The sequence below is a fragment of the Oryctolagus cuniculus genome, chromosome 9, assembly GCF_964237555.1.
Source record: "Oryctolagus cuniculus chromosome 9, mOryCun1.1, whole genome shotgun sequence".
NCBI classification, from domain to species: Eukaryota; Metazoa; Chordata; class Mammalia; order Lagomorpha; family Leporidae; genus Oryctolagus; species Oryctolagus cuniculus.
The window spans coordinates 45,915,554-45,938,164 of NC_091440.1; the positions used below are offsets into that span (position 1 = coordinate 45,915,554).

The 22,611-nt window shown below is 36.4% G+C and overlaps 1 protein-coding gene across 7 annotated transcripts in view; it reads left to right on the plus strand.

Moving 5' to 3' along the window:
• The window catches only part of PCDH9 (protocadherin 9), a 978,586-nt gene that overhangs the window by 468,094 nt on the left and 487,881 nt on the right, over positions 1-22,611 (plus strand). The window lies entirely within an intron of this gene.

Here is a 22,611-nt window from a genome sequence, read left to right on the forward strand (position 1 = left end):
GTTTCCAGTTATATCCATTTTGTCGCAAAAGAGAGGGTTTCATTCTTTTTTATGGTTGAGTAATAACCCATAATATATATATATATACACACACATATATATGTACATACCACATTTTCTTTATCCAGTCATTGATTGATGGACATCTGTATTGACTTCATATCTTAAATAATGTGAATTGATCTGTAATAAATATGAAGGTATAGATAACTCTCATATGCTGATTTCATTTTGTTTTGGTGAATTCCTAGGAGTGGGATAACTGGGTCATGTGATAGATCAATTTTCAGATTTCTGAGGAATCTCCATACTGCCTTCCACAATGGCTCTACCAGTTTGCATTCCTGCCAACAGAATATTAGGGTACCTTTTCCCCTGTGTCTTTTCCAGGATTTCTTGTTTTTTATTTCTGTATGAAGTGAAAACTTATTGTGGTTTTTATTTTCGTTTCCCTGAGGGCTAGTGATCCTGACCATTTTTTCATGTGTCTGTTGACCATTTGAATTTCATCTTTGGAAAAATGCTTGTTCAAGTCCTTTGCCTATATCTTAACTGGATTGTTTGTTTTCTTATTTTTGAGTTTCTTGAACTCCTTACAGATTCTGGATACTAATACTTTATCAGTAGCATTGTTTGTAAGTATTTTCTCCCATTCTGCCTCTTCACTTTGTTGAATGTTTCCTTTCAGTCATAGACTTTTTTTTTTTTTTTTTTTTTTTGACAGGCAGAGTGGACAGTGAGAGAGAGAGACAGAGAGAAAGGTCTTCCTTTGCCGTTGGTTCACCCTCCAATGGCCGCCGCGGCCGGCGCGCTGCGGCCGGCGCACCGCGCTGATCTGATGGCAGGAGCCAGGAGCCAGGTGCTTTTCCTGGTCTCCCATGGGGTGCAGGGCCCAAGCACCTGGGCCATCCTCCACTGCACTCCCTGGCCACAGCAGAGGGCTGGCCTGGAAGAGGGGCAACCGGGACAGAATCCGGCGCCCCGACCGGGACTAGAACCCGGTGTGCCGGCGCCGCTAGGCGGAGGATTAGCCTAGTGAGCCGCGGCGCCGGCCCAGTCATAGACTTTTAAACTTGATGTAATCTCATTTGTCTATTTTTGAGTTGATTTCCTGTGCTTCTGGGGAGTTCTCCAAGAACCCTGCCTACGCCAATGTCTTTCAGAGTTTTCCCAATGTACACCTTTAGTAATTTGATTGTATCAGATCATAGATTTATATCCTTGATCCACTTTGAATTGATTTTTATATAAAGCATTAGGCAGGGGTCTTGTTTAATACTGCATGCAGATATCCAATTTGCCAGCGCCATTTGTTGAAGGGACTATCCTTACTCCAGGGATTGATTTTAACTCCTTTGTAAAAGATTTGTTAGTTTCAGATATGTGGATTCATTTTTAGATTTCTATTCTGTTCCACTGGTCTATGTGTCAATTTTTGCCACTATCAGGTTGTTTTGATAATGACTATCCTGTAATATGTCTTGAAATCTGGTATTGGGATGCCTGCACCTTTTTTTTTTTCAAGATTGCTTTAGCTATTCAGGATCCTTGTGTTCCAGTGGATTTTTTTTTCTAGATTTGAAAGGACTTTCATTGGTATTTTGATTGCATCACATTGAATCTGTAAACTCCTTTCCTTTTTCTAAGATTTATTTATTTATTTATTTGAAAGGCAGTTAAAGAGAGGCAGAGAGAGAGAGAGAGAGAGAGAGAGAGAGAGAGTTCTTTCATCTGCTGGTTCACTCCCCAAATGGTCATAATAGCCATAGCTAAGTTGATCTGAAGACAGGAGCCAGGAGTTTCTTGGTCTCCTACATGGGTGCAGGGGCCCAAGGACTTGGGCTATCTTCTACTGCCTTCCAAGGTCATAGCAGAAGGCTAGATCCGAAGTGGAGCAGCCAGGACTTGAACTAGTATCCATACGGGATGCTAGCACTGCCGGTGGCAGCTTTACCCACTTCGCCACAGCACCAGCCCTAGTAAATTCCTTTCAGTAGTATGATCATTCTGATGATATTAATTCTTCCAATCCATGAACATGGAAGATGTTCCTGTTATTTGTATCTTCTATTTATTTGTTTAATGTTTTGTTATTTTCATTACAGACATCTTTTTTTCTCCTTGGTTAAATTTATTCCAAGGTATTTAATTTTTTGATAGCTATTGTGAATGGGACTGATCTTAAAAATTCTTTATATCTTGCTGTCGCTCCCCGTCTTCGTGGAGGAACGACACAGGACCCTGCGTTGTTCTTTCATCTGCTCGGCCCTTCCCGGGTTTGCTGCTGGTTCTTCCCGGGTTGGCTACCGACCCTTCCACCTCCGTGGAAGGGCGGTTCCCCCTGCCACTTTCCCCACTTCCGCGGGGGAGCAGCACACCACCAGCCGGCTCTCTCGGGGGCTGCACAGGTGTTCCTTCAGATAGATGTTCCCCTTAGATGTTCCTGGTGCATGTTGCCTCTCTCCTCCTTTATAGTCCTCTTCCGCCAATCCCAACTCGGCTGCCCACACGCCGAGTACGCTGCTCTCCTCCAATCAGGAGCAGGATCAGCTCCTGGAGGTCATCACTCAAGTTGGCAAGAGGCAGCTGCGTAGAAGCTGTTTTCTCCTCTCCCAGCGCCATATTGTGGGAGAGCAGATGCATAGAATAAGTCTTAATTCCAGTAACTCAGTCCAGTCCGGGTTGCTCCCCACATCTTGCAACATTACCAAACTCTCTGATGAGGTCTAATAGTCTTAGTGGAGTCTTTTGGCTCCTCTATACATAGAGTTATATCTTCTGCAAACAGGATAATTTAATATCCTCCTTTCCAATTTGTATCTCTTTGGTTTCTTTTACTTGCCTAATGACTCTGGATAATATTTCCAAGAATATATTGAATAGCAATACTGAAAGTGGACATACTTGTCTGGTTCTAGATCTTATTGGGAATGCTTCCAACATTTTCCTGTGCAATATGATGCTGATCATGAGTTTGTTGTATTTTGCCTTGATTTTGTTAAGAAATGTTCCTTCTGTACTCAATTTGCTTTAAGATTCTATCATGAAAGTATGCTATATTTTATAAATGTTTTCTCTACATCTACTGAGATAATCATCTGGGTTTTATTCTTCAGTTTGTTAATTTGGTGTATCACCTTTATTGATACACAAATTTTAAACATTTTGTCCATATAAGAGATAAATCCCTTTGGTCTGGGTGAATGACCTTTATGATATATTTTTGCACTGAATTATCTAGAATTTGTTGAGAATTTTTGCACCTATGTTCATCAGGGATATTGGTCTATAGGTCTCTTTCTTTGTTGTATCTTTTCTTCTGTTTTTAGAATTAAGGTAATGCTGGCCTCACAGAAGGAGTTTGGAAGGATTTCTTCCCTTTCAGTTGTTTTGAATAGCTTGAGAAGAATTTTAAATTAGTTTTTATTTAAATGTCTGTTAGGATTCAGTAGTGAAGCCCTACAATCTTGGGCTTTTCTTTGTTCTGAGAGTTTTTACTGTTGATTCAGTTTCCATCTTGGTTATTGGTTTGTTTAGGCTTTCAATGTCTTCATGCCTCAATTTTGGTAGATTGTAAGTATCCAGGAATCAATTTTTTTTTGGATTTTCCAATTTATTGGCATATAGCTGTTTGTAATAATTCATGATGCTTCTTTTTATTTCTGTGGTATCTTTTATTATAACTCCTTTTTCATCTCTAATTTTTATAATTTGGATCTTCTCTCTCTTTTTTGTTTGGTTAGTTGGGACAATGATATATTGATTTTGTTTATTTAAAAAAACAGCTCCTCATTTCACTGATATTTTGTATTTTTTTGGTTTCACTTTTTTCCAATTCTTCTCTAATTTTAATTTTTCCTCCTATTAATTTTGGGTTTGGGTGGTTTTTCTAGGTCCTTGAGATGCATTGATAGTTCATTTATTTGGTACCCTTCACCCTCTTAACACTGCTTTTGATGTATCCCATAAGTTTAGATGTGTGTTATTGTCATTTTCATTTGTTTCTAGGTATTTTTTTATCTCTTGATTTCTTCCATGATCCACTGCTGATTCAGGATCATGTTGTTCAGTTTCCATGTGTTTGGATATTTTGTAGAAATCCTTAGGTTGTTAATTTCCAGCTTCATTCCATTGTGATTAGAAAAGATAAATTATATGATCTTATTTTTTTTAATTTACCGAGATTTACTTTACAACATAGTATATGGTCTGTCTTAGAGAAAGTTCCATGTGCTGTGCATTCTTCAACTATGGGATGAAATATTCTGTATATATCAGTTGGGTCCACTTGGTCCATAGTGTAGGTTTTCTATTGTTTCTTTATTGATTTTCTGTCTAGTTGGTCTGTCCATTGATTAAAATAGCCATGTTGAAATCCTCCCTTACTATTGTATTGGAATCTACGTCTCCCTATAGAATCATTAGCATTTATTTTAAATAGCCGGGCACCCTGGCATTGGGTGCATATACGTTTATTTTTATTTTTTTAAGATTTATTTTATTTATTTGACAGGTAGAGTTAGAGAGAGAGAGAGAGTTCTTCCATCCACTGATTCACTCCCCAGATGGCTGCAATGGCCAGAGCTGAGCCAATCCAAAGCCAGGAGCTTTTTCTGGGTCTTCCACAATGGGTGGAAGGGCCCAAGGTTTTGGGCATCCTCTACTGCTTTCCCAGGCCATAGCAGAGAGCTCAATCCGAAGAGGAGCAGCCAGGACTAGAACCAATGCCTATATGGGATGCCAGCACTTTAGGCCAGGGCTTTAACCCACTGTGTCAGAGCACCAGCCCTGCATATATGTTTATTATAGTACCATTTTCCTATTGAATTGATCCCTTAATCATTAGATAATGCCTTTCTTTGTTTTTTTAAACAATTTTTGTATTAAGGTCTATTTTGTCTGATATTAGAATGGCTATACCTGCTTGTTCCTGCTTTCCATTAGCATGGAGTATCTTTTTCTATCTTTTCACTTTCACTCTGCGTGTATCTTTGTTGGTGAGGTTGATTCTTGTAGGTAGAAAATAGATGGGTCTTGTTTTTTAATCTACAGCTCATCTGTATCTTTTTAACTACAGAATTTAGGGCATTTATACTCAAAGTTACTATTTTTTTTTTTTTTGACAGGCAGAGTGGACAGTGACAGAGAGACAGAGAGAAAGGTCTTCCTTTGCCGTTGGTTCACCCTCCAATGGCCGCCACGGCTGGTGCGCTTCGGCTGGTGCACCGCACTGATCCAATGGCAGGAGCCAGCTGCTTCTCCTGGTCTCCCATGGGGTGCAGGGCACAAGCACTTGGGCCATCCTCCACTGCACTCCCTGGCCACAGCAGAGAGCTGGCCTGGAAGAGGGGCAACCGGGACAGAATCCGGCGCCCCGACCGGGACTAGAACCCGGTGTGCCGGTGCCGCAAGGCGGAGGATTAGCCTATTGAGCCACGGCGCAGGCCTCAAAGTTACTATTGATAAGTAATGACTTGGCTTTGTCATTTTTCTTTGTTGAGTGTCACTATCATCTGTATTGCTAATTTTATACATTTTAGTACACTGTTTAGACATCTGTTGTAATTCATCATTGGCTGTTTTTATTTTTTTCTCCTCCTTAATATACATTTTCTTTTCCCTTCTTTTTATGAAACTTAATCAAGGTTTAATTTTCTCAAACACCAAGAACTTTACTCTTTATTCTGTGCCCTTCTAGTTTGTGTTTAAATCATCAAGCTATTTACAACCTTCAACTTGTACATTAACCCAAGTTTGTTTTTTTCCTAAATGAAGTGATTTTACTTTCATGCAGGGTGGAAAGGTTGTAGACCCTTGTAGGCGAATGGTACAAAGCAGATAACTTAGGCTACAATAATATAAACATCAGTTCAAGTTGCCTCTTGAAAAAAATAGAACATTTAGATGTGACTTGTGTGGAGCAGTGGTTGTCACTTCTTGGGACACCAGCATCTCATAGCAGAGCGCAGATTTGAGTCCCAGCTACTCTACTTTAAATCCAGCTGCTTATGGCAGATGGCTCTCACTTTCTCTGTCTCTGTGTCTCTGTGTCTCTGTGTCTCTGTGTCTCTGTCTCTCTCTCCCTCTCTCTCTCTCATTCTCATTCTCATTCTCATTCTCATTCTCATTCTCATTCTCATTCTCAATCTACTTGTTCATGCTCCAAATACATGCAGCACACAGGGCTGGGCTGGGCTGAAGACAGGATCACAGAAGCCCATTTGGGTCTCCTACTTGGCTAGTGGGAATACCAGAATTTGAACCATCACCTTCTGCCTTCCATGGTGTATTTCAAGGACACCTTTTTCCAATTGTGGAACATTAGCTTTTCCTATAGACCTATTAGAACTGCTTGTGTAGGCAACAACTTATTCAACTAGAATAATCACCAGAGTATTTCCACATGGCTGATTTTCATGAGGATTTACTCACTGGAAATTGAAATTGTGCTCAGCTCCCTCCTGAAGCATGTGGCTTTATGTAGCATAGGTAGGTACCTCAAATAATACTACTGTCCTATAGTGAAAGGGAGAGGATTTGGCCATTCCTCCTACTTACTAAAGTGGTTAATTCATCATGAGAACAGGGGCCCATAGATAAAAATCTCAGATCAAGATAGAGCTTAACATTTTTCTTCATAAGGAACTAATAAATTGAATTAGATAACATAACATAAAGTAACCATTTAACACCTGGCTAGTGTGGTGAGTCAAAACAGTTACCTAGTCGTATTTTACTAGTCTCATCCTTAGATCTATTATTTCTAAAGTTCCAAAAAAATTATCATTGCTCTCTCCTCACATAAATGACAATTTCTAATGGTATTTTTGTAGAAACCACAAAACCTCAATAGTAAGCAGTGAGTGAAGGTCAAGATGCAGGATGACTCATACATAGCCTGTTGAGTGATGCTCCTCTATTGAAGAAAATGCTGAAACAGTCAGTGAATTAATCCATTTTGTCAATAGCTTTCTATTGAGTTACAGAATAAGAGGAGGTATATCACAATGATAAAAACACAGAAATCTCACCTTAATGTTTCTGTTATCCTGAGACTTATCAGTAAGATTAAATTTTCTGAATCAAACTTAAAAAATGGAAGTTAAGCAAAATTACTTTCAATGAAATAAAAAAAATAAAAAGTCAACCATTTAGAAAAGATGAAGAGGATTTTTTTTCCTTTTAAAGATTTGTTTATTTGAAAGGCAGAGGGTTACAGAAAAAATGGACAGGAGATCATATCTTCTATCTGCTGGTTCACTCTCCAAAAAGCCACAATAGCTGGGTTTGGGCCAGGCAAAGCCAGGAGATAGGAACTCCATCTGAGTCCCATGTGGGTGGCAGGCACTCATGTACTTGGACTATCTTCTATTGCGTTCCCAAGTGCTTAAGTGGGAATATGAATCAGAAGTGAAGCAGCTGAAACTTAACCAGTTGCACATATGAGAGGCCAGCATATTCTGGTGTGCCACAATGCTGGCCTGTGAAATAGGTTTTACAATGGTGCAAGGAGATCAATTTGAAATACTTCATTACAAGAATTAAAAATGTTACACCCTTTGATTAAAATCTCCACTAAAATGTTTTATAAAGACATAACTGATGATTCTAATATTGGTGTATTCACTAGCTATTATCACATCACAGTAAATTATTTGGCAAACATAATATTCAAAAATAGAATAATGGATATATGAAGTATGGTTTATCTCTAGGTAGAATATCATTTACTTTTGCAAACTATACAGTGACATAGTTAAGGACGCTACTATCATGTTAAGTGATGAAGCAGTTATGAAAAATGTGGGTATCTTCTCATATTTAATGAAAATATAATCATTATTGGTATTTTATTTGTTTTTATTATTCACTTAGTAATAGTGGAAACACTAAAGAAGAGTTTAAAATGAGAGGAAGGAAACAATCATATTCAGAAGAACTTTTTAAAATTATTAAAATAGATTTTATTATTTTGTGGTGGGGAATTGAGTTTATGAAAGTGTGGGAAAGGAAATTTATATGTGATTATCCTTTGGCTACAACAACAAAATGTATTAACTTCAGGAATATATTTTAACTGGCTAATTGATATAAAAATACCATTTTCAGTCAAATTGTTTTATCTTGATTGAGTACATTTACATTAGTATATGCTCAACCTAATGAAAAGGATTTATGTTTGATTGCTTTAATGCAATGTTTATAGAGATACCTATCAAAGAGTTCTACGTTTACAAATAATTATTGCAGAAGTACTGGCATGAATTGAAGTTAAGAACATGACTTTAAGTTAGTAAATTTCTATCAATAAGAAACAGATTCATTGTACATCAACAGTCAGGACAAGAGCTGATCAAGTCACTGTTTCGCATAGTGTCCATTTCACTTCAACAGGTTTTCCCTTTGGTGCTCAGTTAGTTGTCGCCAATCAGGGAGAACATATGATATTTGTCCCTTTGGTACTGGCTTAATTCACTCAGCATAATGTTTTCCAGATTCCTCCATCTTGTTGCAAATGACTGGGTTTCGTTGTTTTTGACTGCTGTATAGTATTCTATAGAGCACATGTCCCATAATTTCTTTATCCAGTCTACTGTTGATGGGCATTTGGGTTGGTTCCAAGTCTTAGCTATTGTGAATTGAGCTGCAATAAACATTAAGGTGCAGACAGCTTTTTTGTTTGCCAATTTAATTTCCTTTGGGAATTCCAAGGAGTGGGATGGCTGGGTTGAATGGTAGGGTTATCTTCAGGTTTCTGAGGAATCTCCAGACTGACTTCCATAGTGGCTTAATCAATTTGCATTCTCACCAACAGTGGGTTAGTGTCCCTTTTTCCCCACATCCTCGCCAGCATCTGTTGTTGGTAGATTTCTGAATGTGAGCCATTCTAACCGGGGTGAGGTGAAACCTCATTGTGGTTTTGATTTGCATTTCCCTGATTGCTAGTGATCTTGAACATTTTTTCATGTGTCTGTTGGCCATTTGGATTTCCTCTTTTGAACAATGTCTATTGAGGTCCTTGGCCCATCTCTTAAGTGGGTTGTTTGTTTTGATCTTGTGGAGTTTCTTGATTTCTTTGTAGATTCTGGTTATCAACCCGTTATCTGTTGAATAGTTTGCAAATATTTTTTCCCATTCTGTCGGTTGCCTCTTCACTCTCCTGACTGCTTCTTTTGCAGTACAGAAACTTCTCAATTTGATGCAATCCCAAATGTTAATTTTGACTTTGACTGCCTGTGCTTCTGGAGTATATTCCAAGAAGTCTTTGCCAGTACCTATATCTTGCAGAGTTTCTCCAGTGTTCTCTAATAATTTGATGGTGTCAGGTCATAGATTTAAGTCTTTAATCCATGTTGAGTGAATTTTTGTGTAAGGCGAAAGGTAGGGGTCTTACTTCATGATTCTGCACATGTAAATCCAATTTTCCCAGCACCATTTATTGAATAGACTGTCCTTACTCCAGGGATTGGTTTTAGATCCTTGATCAAATATAAGTTAGCTGTAGATGTTTGAATTGATTTCTGGTGTTTCAATTCTGTTCCATTGGTCTATTCTTCAGTTTCTGTACCAGTACCATGCTGTTTCAATAACAACTGCCCTGTAGTATGTCCTGAAATCTGGTATTGTGATTCATCCAGCTTTGTTTTTGTTGTACAAGATTGCTTTAGCTATTCGAGGTCTCCTGTGTCTCCATATGAATTTCAGCCTCATTTTTTCCAGATCTGAGAAGAATGTCTTCGGCATCTTGATTGGTATTGCATTGAATCTATAAATTGCTTTTGGGAGAATGGACATTTTGATGATATTGATTCTTCCAATCCATGAGCATGGAAGATTTTTCCATTTTTTGGTATCCTCTTCTATTTCTTTCTTTAAGGTTTTGTAATTTTCATTATAGAGATTTTTTAACATCCTTGGTTAAGTTTATTCCAAGGCATTTGATTATTTTTGTAGCTATTGTGAATGGGATTGATCTTAGAAGTTCTTCCTCAGCCGTGGCATTGCCTGTGTATACAAAGGCTATGGATTTTTGTGCATTGATTTTATATCTTGCTACTTTGCCAAACTCTTCTATGAGTTCCAATAGTCTCTTAGTAGAGTTCTTTGGATCCCCAAAATATAGAATCATACCATCTGCAAAGAGGGAAATTTGACTTCTTCCTTCCCAATTTGTATCCCTTTAATTTCTTTTACTTGCCTAATAGCTCTGGCTAAAACTTCCAGAATTATATTGAATAGCAGTGGTGAGAGTGGGCATCCCTGTCTAGTACCAGATCTCAGTGGAAACGCTTCCAAATTTTCCCCATTCAATAGGATGTTAACCGGGGGTTTTTCATAAATTGCTTTGATTGTATTGAGGAATGTTCCTTCCATACCCAGTTTGCTTAGTTTTCATCATGAAAGGGTGTTGTATTTTATCGAATGCTTTCTCGGCGTCTATTGAGATAATCATATGATTTTTCTTCTGCAGTCTGTTAATGTGGTGTATCACGTTGATTGTTTTGTGCACATTGAACCATCCCTGCATACCAGGGATAAATCCCACTTGGTCTGGGTGGATGATCTTTCTGATGTGTTGTTGCATTCTATTGGCCAGAATTTTATGGAGGATTTTTGCATCTGTGTTCTTCAGGGATATAGGTCTGTAATTTTCTTTCAGTGCTGCATCTTTCTCCGGCTTAGGTATTAAGGTGATGCTGGCTTCATAGAAAGAATTTGGGAGGATTCCCTCTTTTTCAATTGTTCTGAATAGTTTGAGAAGAATTGGAGTCAGTTCTTCTTTAAATGTCTGGTAGAATTCAGCAGTGAATCCATCTGGTCCTGGGCTTTTCTTTGTTGGGAGGGCCTTTTTTTACTGTTTCAATTTCTGTCTCAGTTATGAGTCTGTTTAGGTTTTCTATGTCATCCTGGTTCAATTTAGGTAGGTTGCATGTGTCCAGAAATCTATCGATTTCTGATAGGTTTCCCTGTTTGCTGGCATACAAGTCCTTGTAGTAATTTCTGATGATTCTTTTTATTTCTGTGGTGTCTGTTGTTACGTTTCCTTTTTCATCACTGATTTTGTTGATTTGGGTCTTTTCTCTTCTTTTTTGAATTAGTTGGGCCAATGGTGTGTCAAATTTGTTTATTTTTTCAAAAAAACAGCTCCTCGTTTAGCTGATTTTTTGTAATTTTTGGGGGATTCAATCCTGTTGATTTCTTCTCTGATTTTTTTATTTTATTTAATTTGGGACATGCTCAATCAGCCTTGCCCCAAATGGTGGATTTAGAATCATGCCAGGGGTTCCCAATACAATCTCATCAAGGTGGCATGTACCAATGCCACCTCACTAGTCCAAGTGATCAATTTCAGTTCACAATTGATCACACTGATATGTCTAAGAGTCAAAGCAATCACACAAACTAATCTATTGTCTGCTAATACTAGCTGATAGAATCAAAAAGGGAGAGAACAATCCATCATAGGAAGCGGGATACACAGTAGACTCATAGAATGGCAGATGTCCTTAATAGCACTCTGGCCTCAGAATCAGTCCTTAAGGCATTTGGATATGGCTGAAGAGCCCATGAGAGTATTTTAGGCATGGAAAGCCAAGACACCCTGGTGGGGGGGAGGGGAACCTAAATGGAAGATCTCTGCGAGTGAGATCCCAGTGGAAAGAACAGGGCCATCAAAGAAGGAGGTACCTTTCTCTGAAGGGAGGAGAGAGCTTTCACTTTGACTGTGACTCTGTCGGTATGAGATCGAAGTCAGCAAACTCAAAAGGCTTCCATAGCAGTGGCAACTCATGACTAGAGCCTAGGGAGATCTGACGCCATAAACAAAAGTGTCAAATTGTAAAGTCAACAACAGGAGTCACTGTGTACTTACTTCTCATGTGGGATCATAAGTGCTGCACCACACACCCAGTCCTGCATGTCACCTTTAAAAGGAACTCTCCTGCTCACAATCCAGTGTAAAATGTAATCTATGTGTCTGATGTGTTGCCTGATAACCTTGCCCCTCATGGTTAGAGCCTACATAGCTCCAACCAATCACCTCTAAGCTATGGTGGGGCTTGACAAGGTGAGCAAGAATAATATTTTTATGTATGAATTATGAAATAACGAAGAAATCAGCTGAGAAAACTGGGAAGAAAGGCAAAAAACAAAAACAAAAGCAAACATGTAGAGAAAGTCTGTAGACAGCAATCTGGTGCAATGTAATGGCCAAAACCTAGTGGGACAGGGAATTAGACAGTTCACAGAGTCAGAAGACTGACAGAGTAGCATGCAGAAAGGATCACCTCAACAAGAGGCCCATGGAGCTGCTTTAATTCTACTCCTTAGCTGGACTTACTGTTTTGGAGGAAGTTGGTATTCTTGCAATTGGAAGAATAAAACTAAAACACATAAATGTGTAATTGTTTTGATTCATTTAAGTTAAATGAGCCATTGCTATATGGTGGGTCATTAATTTAGAAATATTAATAATATCCATTACCATTTGACAGAAAAGAAAGCTTATTTATCTGGCTGAAGTTATGTATAATTACCTCTTACAGAACATACTTCTCTATTTGAGGTATTCATCCTCAATAAATTCTAACCAGTGCTGACCAATGAAAATGTAATGTGAGCCACCAGTGCAAACTACATAGTGATTTTAAATTTTATAAAATTTTAAATTTTAAATTTCTTTCATATTAATGAAAGAAAACAACAGGGAAGTTCATTTTAGTTAATTAAGAATTAAATTTAACTAATTAATTAATGTGTCAACATATTTAATTCCATATCTAAGACATCAATTCAATAGTAAATCTACATGAAAATATTAATGAGCTATTTCCTGTTTTAGAAAATTCTAATTTTACACTTGCATCTCAATTTTGCCTACTCACATTTCAAATGCTCAATAGTTACATGTGGTAGATGGCTATCATATTGGGCATCCTGGATCATGAGTCATCTTGATTAATGTCCTATTTGAAAAAGAAATAATTTGTTATTTGAGAGACATCTCTCCTAAACTCTATCTGGCTTTTTTAATTTACTTATTAGACATGGAAATTATTTTATGTAAAATATTTAATACAAATTAATATGTCAAATATTCCTATGCCATTAAAATTATTTCTAATTCAATTTATAAGGATCAGGAAATTTTCATTTCATTAAAAGATAATAAAATTGTTAACAAAATTCCAAACCAGTAAAAGGGAAAGAGTTGAGAGAATAAATGGAAGGATTAACAAGGAAACATGTACTGAGTTCATGTTAAGGAAATTAGAAAAAAGTTGAAATACAAAATTCTGAATCTAGGACATTTAATATATTGAGATTTACTTGAACAAGAGAATGAAGACACGTTAGTGGTTGTTTACTATAAAAAACAATGAGGAAGCACAGGTATTTGAGATAAATTTTCAGAACATGCCAAGAAGTTATTGATTATTTGAGCTTTGAATGCAACTATTTCAAGCTAAACTGATTATTATATGATTTGTTTCATTGAAATAGCTTAATATATATCTAAAACAAGTTCATAACTTATGTGTCATTTTCATGATTGAAGTATTTAGCATTAGATTTACAATTAGATATCAGATATGATGGAACAAGTTAAAAACATCAAAATGCTTTCTAAAATTCATGAATTCATAGTTCTACCAGTTTACATATTATGTAAGCCCCTTTTTCCTTACGGGGCCCAGATATTAATATTTTATGTAAGACCCAAGATCAGGTAAGCTTAATGTGTTCCTTAAAATTGTATCCTCCCAAATGTTTTCTTTTGGTGCCAAGGACAAAATATAAGTGCTGAGCTAATAAACTCTTCAGAGACCAATCCCCTACTAATTATAATTTCATATGCTGATTTCTAATTTCTTTGTAATATCAGTAACAGTTTTAACACCTTGTCAGGCATTCAGGAACTTCCATCTGTGCAGCATGGTGTATTCATGAAATAAACCCATCTGTACAGCTGATTAAATGTTGGATTACATCCATGTTTTGACTTTGCCCTGTAAGAGGTAAATCCAATACAGTTGTTCGCTTTAAGGGAAGAATGTGGAGTGTCTTATATGAATTGAAATAGTAGACTAAATCTCATTTTATTTCAGTTAATTAAATTATTTATGTATTTACTTATTTGAGAGAGAGAGACGGAGAAAGAAACAGAGAGCTCTTATCCACTGGCTCACTTCCCAAATGCTTTAATGGCTGGAGATGGGTGGGCTGAATCCAGAAGCTGGGGATCATTTCAGGTCTCCCAAATGAGTGACAGGAATCCAGTTATTTAACTGCTGCCTTCCAGGGTTCTGCATTAGGAGGAAATGGAGTCAGGAGCCAGAACCAGATCTGGATATTGAGTCCAAGAACTCCTACATGGGCCATCAGCATATTAACTCCTAGGCTAATTGCCTGTACCTAATGTCATTTTCTGTTTTGAATGTCTGATACTTAATGTTAATTCAATCCTAATTTAAATCAAATCATATAGTACTTAAATTAAGTATGATAACTTACCCCAGTGAGGAACAGTAATGCTTTTCAGGATTCTTTTAGAGTAAGAGAGATATTTATGACTATTTCCATGACATTTTACATGACATTATTGGTTGCTTCATATGATAATTAAATCATGGGGGAAATTAGATGACAAAATGTCTTTAAATTCCTAGCACCTTCTTCCCTCACCACACACACAGAGACACACACAGACACACACAGTTTCTAGTTTGTCTTAAAACTACACAGTTATACCTTTATGCCATTGCATTTAATTAAACTTCTTAAAATTTTTATTAATAGAAGGAGAAGAGATTTCATGTATTTCATGAGTATAATTCCAGTTAGACAACCACACTTCCCTCCCCGCTTCTCTCCCTCCCCCAGTCACCCTCTTCTTGCTTTCTTCCTTCTTTTTTTTTTTTTTTTTTTTTTTTTGCAAAAACATAGCTTCAATCCACTCTATAATCACAGGCTTAACACACCACATTAAGTAAACAAGTCAACAAGTAAATAAGTAAGAAGACCCCACAGTAGAAAGTTCCACAGGAGTATAAACAAGGGCTTTGTTGTTTTTTAAAACTACATGTTCCATGATTTTAAAAATAATAATCATTAAAATTCATTTTTGTGTATTTGAAAGGCAGAGAAGAAAAGAGAGAGGAATAGAGATGGGGAAGGGGGGAATCCCATTCACTAATTCATTGTCAAGTGCCCACAAGAGCTGGGGATGGGCCAGGCCAAAGCCAAAAACTGGGGACTCAATCCATGTCTCCCTCATGGATGACAGGAAACGAAATGCTTGAGCCGTTCCCTGCTGCTTCCTAGAATGCACATTAGCCAGAACTGAAAATGGGGAGTAGAACTAGAACACGAAGACACGCACTTCCAGATGGGCTGCCAGTGTCCCAAGAGGCAGCTTAAATTTTGTGCCAAATGATGCTTCTCCTAAAAAGCCCACAATTTTCTAAAATGTAATTCAGCCAACTATATTTATGCTCCATAAACATATATAATTACTGTTACTTTAAAATTTCAATAATATGTTTATTAAGCACCTACTGTGTAGTAGATATTGCTCTAGGTACCAGACTTAAGAAAATGAGCTAAATACAAATAATTTTCTTTCCTAAGACTTACATTCTATTTTGGAAACAGCAAAGAAAATGTTGGTGTTGTGTGTGTTTGTGTCCGGGAGGAGGATGGATGGCAAAAGTACATTAGAGACTCCTAAGTGTTAGAAAATTATAAGGCAAGGAAACAGTAGTAGGGTGTAGGATGGAGTATACCAGTTTTAACTAGAGTGTTCTGGATATCACTAAAAAATTGCAGCTGAGTGAAGGGAAGAAAATTTACTTGAGTATCTGAATGAAGGGCATTCTAATCACAGGGATGAGCCCTGCCCTAGGTCAACAGAGCAGATGGAATGCTTGAGGAATGGCAACAGTCAAGTCATGTAGTCAGAATTGGCACCTGGGCCTTGGCAACAGGATATATACTCTCCAGCACTCTGCAAAGCCTCCTATGGTCATGCTAAGCATAGCAAGAAGCAGATGCTATTCCTGGTGAAATATAAAACCAAGTCCTAGGAAATACAATTCAAAAAATATAATTAAACAAGGGATACATTTTCTTCCATGAATGTTTTTTGTAAATTGAAATATTTCTTAAAGAGAATGAAAATGTAAAAAAAATTTGTAAATGTAAGGTAGAAATACATCTCTAAGGAAGAAATCAGTGAATATCTACCAAAATCAAAGTGTCTGCAGAGAGAACTCCAATAAACTAATACATTTCATATGAAATATTGATCAAACTTACTGGGCATGAACCAAAGATAAACATAAAGTAGATTAATTTGTAGGAATGATGGTCTTAAATCTCAGATCTTGAATAAAGTGCATTATGGGTAAATGTCAAAAACAGCAGAAGTGATTTAGATATGCCATACTGTGAATAAGATGATAAACACAGATTCTGGGGTCACTACCCAGGGAAGATGCTTCATGTGTACTTCATGTGAGGTACATGCTGAACCATACAAAGTGGCCATTACATTAAAAAAAATAAAAAATGAGACAGGATTGAGTTTGAATCCCAGGTTTGCCTGTTAGTACCTCTGTGAATTGGAGTAGGATTTAACTTGTGTTATCTGCCTGTTCATCAGCCTGTCAGGTACATGCGTCTGGGACTCGCATGAGATAATATTTTATAGGATTCATCAGAGTGCCAGGCACATAGTAGACAGTATGAGGCGGTAGTTATACAGGTTTATAGTGGTTCCTGTGTAATTAGCATCTTTCTCAATTACCCTTCCATGATCTTTGTATGCAACTCAATAAACACTGAGAGCATCGACACATATAACAGGCATTGCAGTGAGAACAAACATGGGAAAGGGCACCATTACTGCCCTCTTAGAAGGATGATATGTAAAGAATTGTAAGCAACATGTATGGGCATGCAAGAGTTAAATTGATTAGCTACAGTACACACCAGGGGCCCCAAAGAGACATTTTTACAGATGCTTACTGGAGTGGCTTTTGGGAAGAAAGTAATATTTGGGTAGATGCTTAAAATATGGAAAACACTTGGAACTGGATTTTTGTAACAATATCTCAAAGCATAGAGTGAACACAGCAATATTCTGAGAAATGAGACTGTGCCAGAAAAAGCTGATTTAAAAGCAGAAGTGGTTTCACAGGCCTTCAGCATGATACATGGAGGCAAATTTATATGAATGAACAGATCCCATTGTAACATAGGGGAACTCGGGTCTCAGTTCAGGAAAGGATCTAATGAGGAACTCCCATGTTTCCAAGCATCCTGAAATCCAGGGTCAACATGTCCTAGTTGGATGGGAGCAGCCTCCATTTATATCTGATGGCTTCATTTCACTCTTGAAAGGGCCCCATTATGGACAATAAATTATATGGGCACTTTATCCCAATTTGAAAGCAACATTAGCCATATGGAAAGTGTGAAGTAATTTAATCTCACTGTATGTGTCCCCTGCTTCCCAAGACACTGATAAATCTCTTTACTCTGCTCTTTATCCTTCAAACTGATCCTTTTAAAAATAAACAAATATTATGTCATTTTAAAAAGAAACAATATGTTAGTTCATAATCCATAAACCAAATCTGCTCAGGTAAAAGGCTTTGTAAAGTATTAGCAGCAATCAGCATAAAAATAGGACTGCAATCATCATGCTGATAGAATCTGTTAATTATAAAGGATTTCAATGTCATATCCTTAGAAAATAATATCCAAATTAAATCAAGTGATGAAAAACAACAGCTAGTTGATGGAAAAATGGAACATTTTCACAGGAAGACAAGCAGCCAAACTAGAGTAAATAAAACAAAGCTGTCTGATTTAAGGTGAGTAAATATGAGCACTGGCTAAAAGTTAGGAGGACGTGGGTAAGTATAATTATACACAATAGAATTATTGCCCACTGAGTACTGATTTGACTTGAATGTGGGCCACTTTAATGCTGAGGTTATAATAACAATACGTCATTTGGGGTATTGTACATCACCTCCAGGGATCAATAGGAAGACTCTAGGGTGAACAATATCCAAGTGTTGGTACCTTGATGAAGCACAATAAATACATGGGCTTCATTTATAGAACAAGTAGGACTAAAATATACCCATCGTGCATTATGTTTGGCTTAACAACCTCAAACTCCTCATTTCATATGCTTTGAAATATGTTGAATATGTGAAAATTTGCTGATGAGTTCCCTAGAGTGAAAAATCTAGTAGATGTGCAGGAAAAAGAAGTGACTCCATCATTTCCCTGCTCTTAGGCTTCTGGACAATGGTGAACCATCTGTTTGGGAGCTGTGTTTTCTCCCTCTCATCACAGAGGCAGACGGTGATTCACATAGGAACAGTGCAAGCACGTTAGGTTTGCAAGGTGGCTTTTTATTCCACCAGGTAAAGATCGGTGAGTCAGACACTGGCTCTCTTAATAGCAATTCTGTCTCCTGTGACCTTCAGTCCCATATGAATATAACTAAAGAGACTCAGGAAGAGCCGTATTCTGCAACTTGAAGCATATTATTATGAGCAGGTTTGAAAATAATTGTCTTGTTTCTCAATGCAAACGTTAATGCAAAAAACTTTCAGGACCAGGTGCAGTGACAAGTACTCAGGCCATCCTCAGCTGTTCAATAGAGTAGCCATGAGTCACAGGTGGCTGTTGACATTTAAATTCATTAAAACTCAATTAAGTTAAAGAATTAAGTTCTAGGAACTCTTGAAATGCTTAGTAGTAGCCACATATGCCTAGAAGCTCCCATATTTAACAGTACAAACACAGAATATTTCCATCATTGAAGAAAATTCTATTGGAATGAGCTGACTAAGCATTTGAGTTTCATTTTCTTTTGTTGTTGATATGATAGGAGTAATCATAATAGACCACGCATGTGGCTCACTTGGAATCAACAGCAGTTTGGGTGGATACTTCATATTACCATAAAGAATGAAATTCTACAACTTGTACAGATTGTTTAATTTACTCAGGTTCATATCTAATCAGCTAAGCTTAAGAGAGTTGCTGGCATCTTTTGTAATCAACTAAATTTCAGGTAGAGGAACTATTTTTGTGAGATGTTTTTTCCTAGACTACTTTCCATTAAATATATATATATATATATAAAATAGAGAAAAAATAACTAAAATGCTCTGTATAAAATTGATAATCCTGTCATTTTATGCATTATAATTGTATATTAAAAACAGTTATATCTTTGATACTTGTGAATGAACAATCAACATATAGTATTTTCAGCTTCTAAGATTTACTTTGAAGTTTCCACAATTTCATTTTTTGTTATTCCTATTTTATTAAAATTTTCTGTTATATCTGACCTCCCTTTCTTACATTTAGATATACCATTATATTAACTAAGCTCAGCACCATGTAATTTGTACATGAGTTTCCATGATATAAAATATAGAAAATAAAAGGGATTTAATATTTCTGATTCAATAATAAAATCTGTACTATAATAGAATAATATACAGTGTTCATTTGCTTAGATCTTGCCAAACACATTTAAAAATCCAAAAGTCATTGTATACCTGACGGAAGAATAAATAGGAATTTAAGTACTGATCTATAAACAAGTTCTCCCACTGATAACAAAGCATGACTTAACTTTTTATGGTAAATTAACATCAGATGATGTCACAAAGAATGGAAGCGTTAGGACTGTATCAAAACATGATTTTTTTTTTCTATCGCAGGTGTCTTCAGGCACACAGGATTGCTAGAGAAAATATGATCAGATTTATTCATGAAATATACTGTATTAATAAAGATGTTTTATTGCATTTTCTAGGTGGCTCCTTGTATATAAAGCTATATTTCTGAAGCTGATAAAGTGTTTTCCCAAATTCCTTATGCCAGAATTGTTAACATCCTAATACTTTGTGCTTAGAATGAAACTGTTCCATGGTTTTGTGGAATTTTAACTATGACTCATTTAAATTGTGATAGTCATAAAAATAGAAAATATATGCATTTTTAAGCTTGTTGTACTTCATTTTCTTACAAATCTATAAATAGTCCAATATACTTTGTCTTTCTAGAAATACTATGTGCTAGCTTAACAAGTCTAACAGGTTTTCTTTTCCGAAATTTACATATTTTTCTCATTTAATAATTACAATCAATCCATGGGAAACATTTTATAAAATTAATAAAATTTCATTTATAATTGGAAAATTAAGACTTACAGAGGTAAAACAACTTTCCTGGTGTTTACAGGTAGCAAAAATCAGAGTCCAAAATTTGAATCTAATTCTGACTGACTGCAAAATCATTCTTTTTTTTTTTTTTTAATCAAATCTCTATACTGATTCCTCCCTTTATGGAAGGGTTATTATCTGTCAGTTTCTGTTTTGGATTCTGAGGTTAATGAAGGAAAGATGGTATATAACCTTGAATGTTGTCCTCCTAACACTTATGATTATAATTAAATCATTACTATTGCAATTAATGGTTTAATACCCATCTTCCCTGTAAAAATGAAGTATCCATGATGGCAGGGACTGTGGCACACTCTTGCTAAATATTTATGAAAAGAATATCAGACTGAAAGAAAATAAAGACTGAATAACAAACAAGTAGAAGGAAGGAATGAAAAAAGGGAGGGAGAGAAGAGAGAGAAATAAGTAAACAGACCATATCCTATGGTGCAAAAGTAATTAAGCACATTGCTAAAATTAAGATGAGTACTCTAAAGAAGTACTGGAATACAACAGAATTACCAATTTTATAAAAAGTGACATTTAAATTTAATCCTGAAAGACAAGTAGGAGGTAAATCAAGTGAAAATGGAGTGATGTGGAGCATCCTGGAACAATTTGTGGTTTGCAAATTAGATTCATAATTAAGAATTTATAAATGAATAAATTTGTATTTTTGAAAAGTTTATTCAATTCAGTGCTTAGAATACACTTGAGATGACAAATTATGATTTTTTAAATTTATTTCTGAAAGGCCAATGGAGATAATTTAAGGGTAGAATAGTTAGTCTGATGGGAGTTGTGGTCTTTGTTGAAAAGTGACAGCAAGTACAGTTCTTTGATGAAAGATACCTGGATTTAATTTCCTACGCTTGCATTTCTGCCCATCATTCAATCTTCTGCTGATTCAGTGAGCCCAATAAGAGGTCAGAGGATAAGAGGCTCCTGTTGAAGTCTTGGAAGACTGGCCTACAGAACACTAAGCTCCTAGAGAAGGGGGAAACACCCATTGATTAGTCCATGTAAGAGAAGATTGTGACTTGCTCTAAGTGGAATATGTATTCACTCTTTAATGGTATATGCGTGCCTAGGTGCCAGTGTCATGAAGTGATTTTCAATTTGCTACATCTACATGTCTCTCAAAAGATATGTATTTTAAAACATTATGGATCCACATGGTGTTGAGATATATGTAAACAGTGACAGGTTTCTGAGGAGAAATTACCTCTACCCCAGTGTTTAACATGAGCTCCTACACCTCCTAGTATCTAATAAAATTTTAGTCTTGTTGTAGAACTTTCTAATATTTGTTCTCATGCAAACCCTTCAACTGTAAAAAATAGGGGGTGTGACCACATAAGTGATCATTGAGTTGCCTGAGGCTCTTCAGTTCTGTGGTTCTGTTTCCTGCAGGATCATCTAAATGAAAGCAAATGTTTGCTGCAATGAACATTTAAGGATGTCATCTTCAAAAACAGCAGCCCATTTTAACTTCAATCACAGTGATGGGATCTTGTTGAATTTCTAATAGCAAGGCAGCTACATGTGGTCTGTGGGTCAAGTTTTAATAGCACAAGTATATTTTGGTTGATAGAATTGCAACCATACTGATATCAAAGTGACTCCAGAAAGCCTAGAAAATTGCATATTTAAAAAACCATATAGCAATTAATGATGCCAGAGAACTTCAGGAGATTGCTTTCCCAAATATTAATTTTTCTATATTATCTCTACTTTCATTGTAGTGCTACACCCAATTAAAGCATCAAGCACTTAACCTATACTTGTGAAAAAAGCAGTTTATGATGGGTGTAATCATACTCCCATAGGTCCAATTATCTCAGTTGGCTCCCAATTAATCCATGGAGTTGTTAGTGCCTCCTTTTAATTAGATCTCTTCCTCTCAAAGAACAATCTTTTTTTCATATTTCACTTTATTATTTCCTTTACTGGAACCCTGCAGGGTGGGAATACTACTTTGAAATGTGCTTGTTTGTTTGATGGCTGGTTGGGACTTAATAAAGATGGTATTTTTAACTAGAGTCTGCTTCTGAGTGGAAATATAAATGCAGGTCCTTGTCTATGAAAATTAAATGCAAATATGTACAAAGTAAGATGAGGCATACCTTGTATATTTTAAGTTTAACATTTTTCTCATTAAATCTCATTGATCTTTTGCATTACCATTATCTCTTGAATGTGAAAATCAGCACACAATTAATTGGAATTTTTTTTGGTATCTGATTTACCTGTTAAACTTTATTACCTTTAAGAATATGAATTTATGTTTTAAATTAAGATACATTGAAATGAGCTCTATATGGAAGACGTTTAAGCCACAGTGACA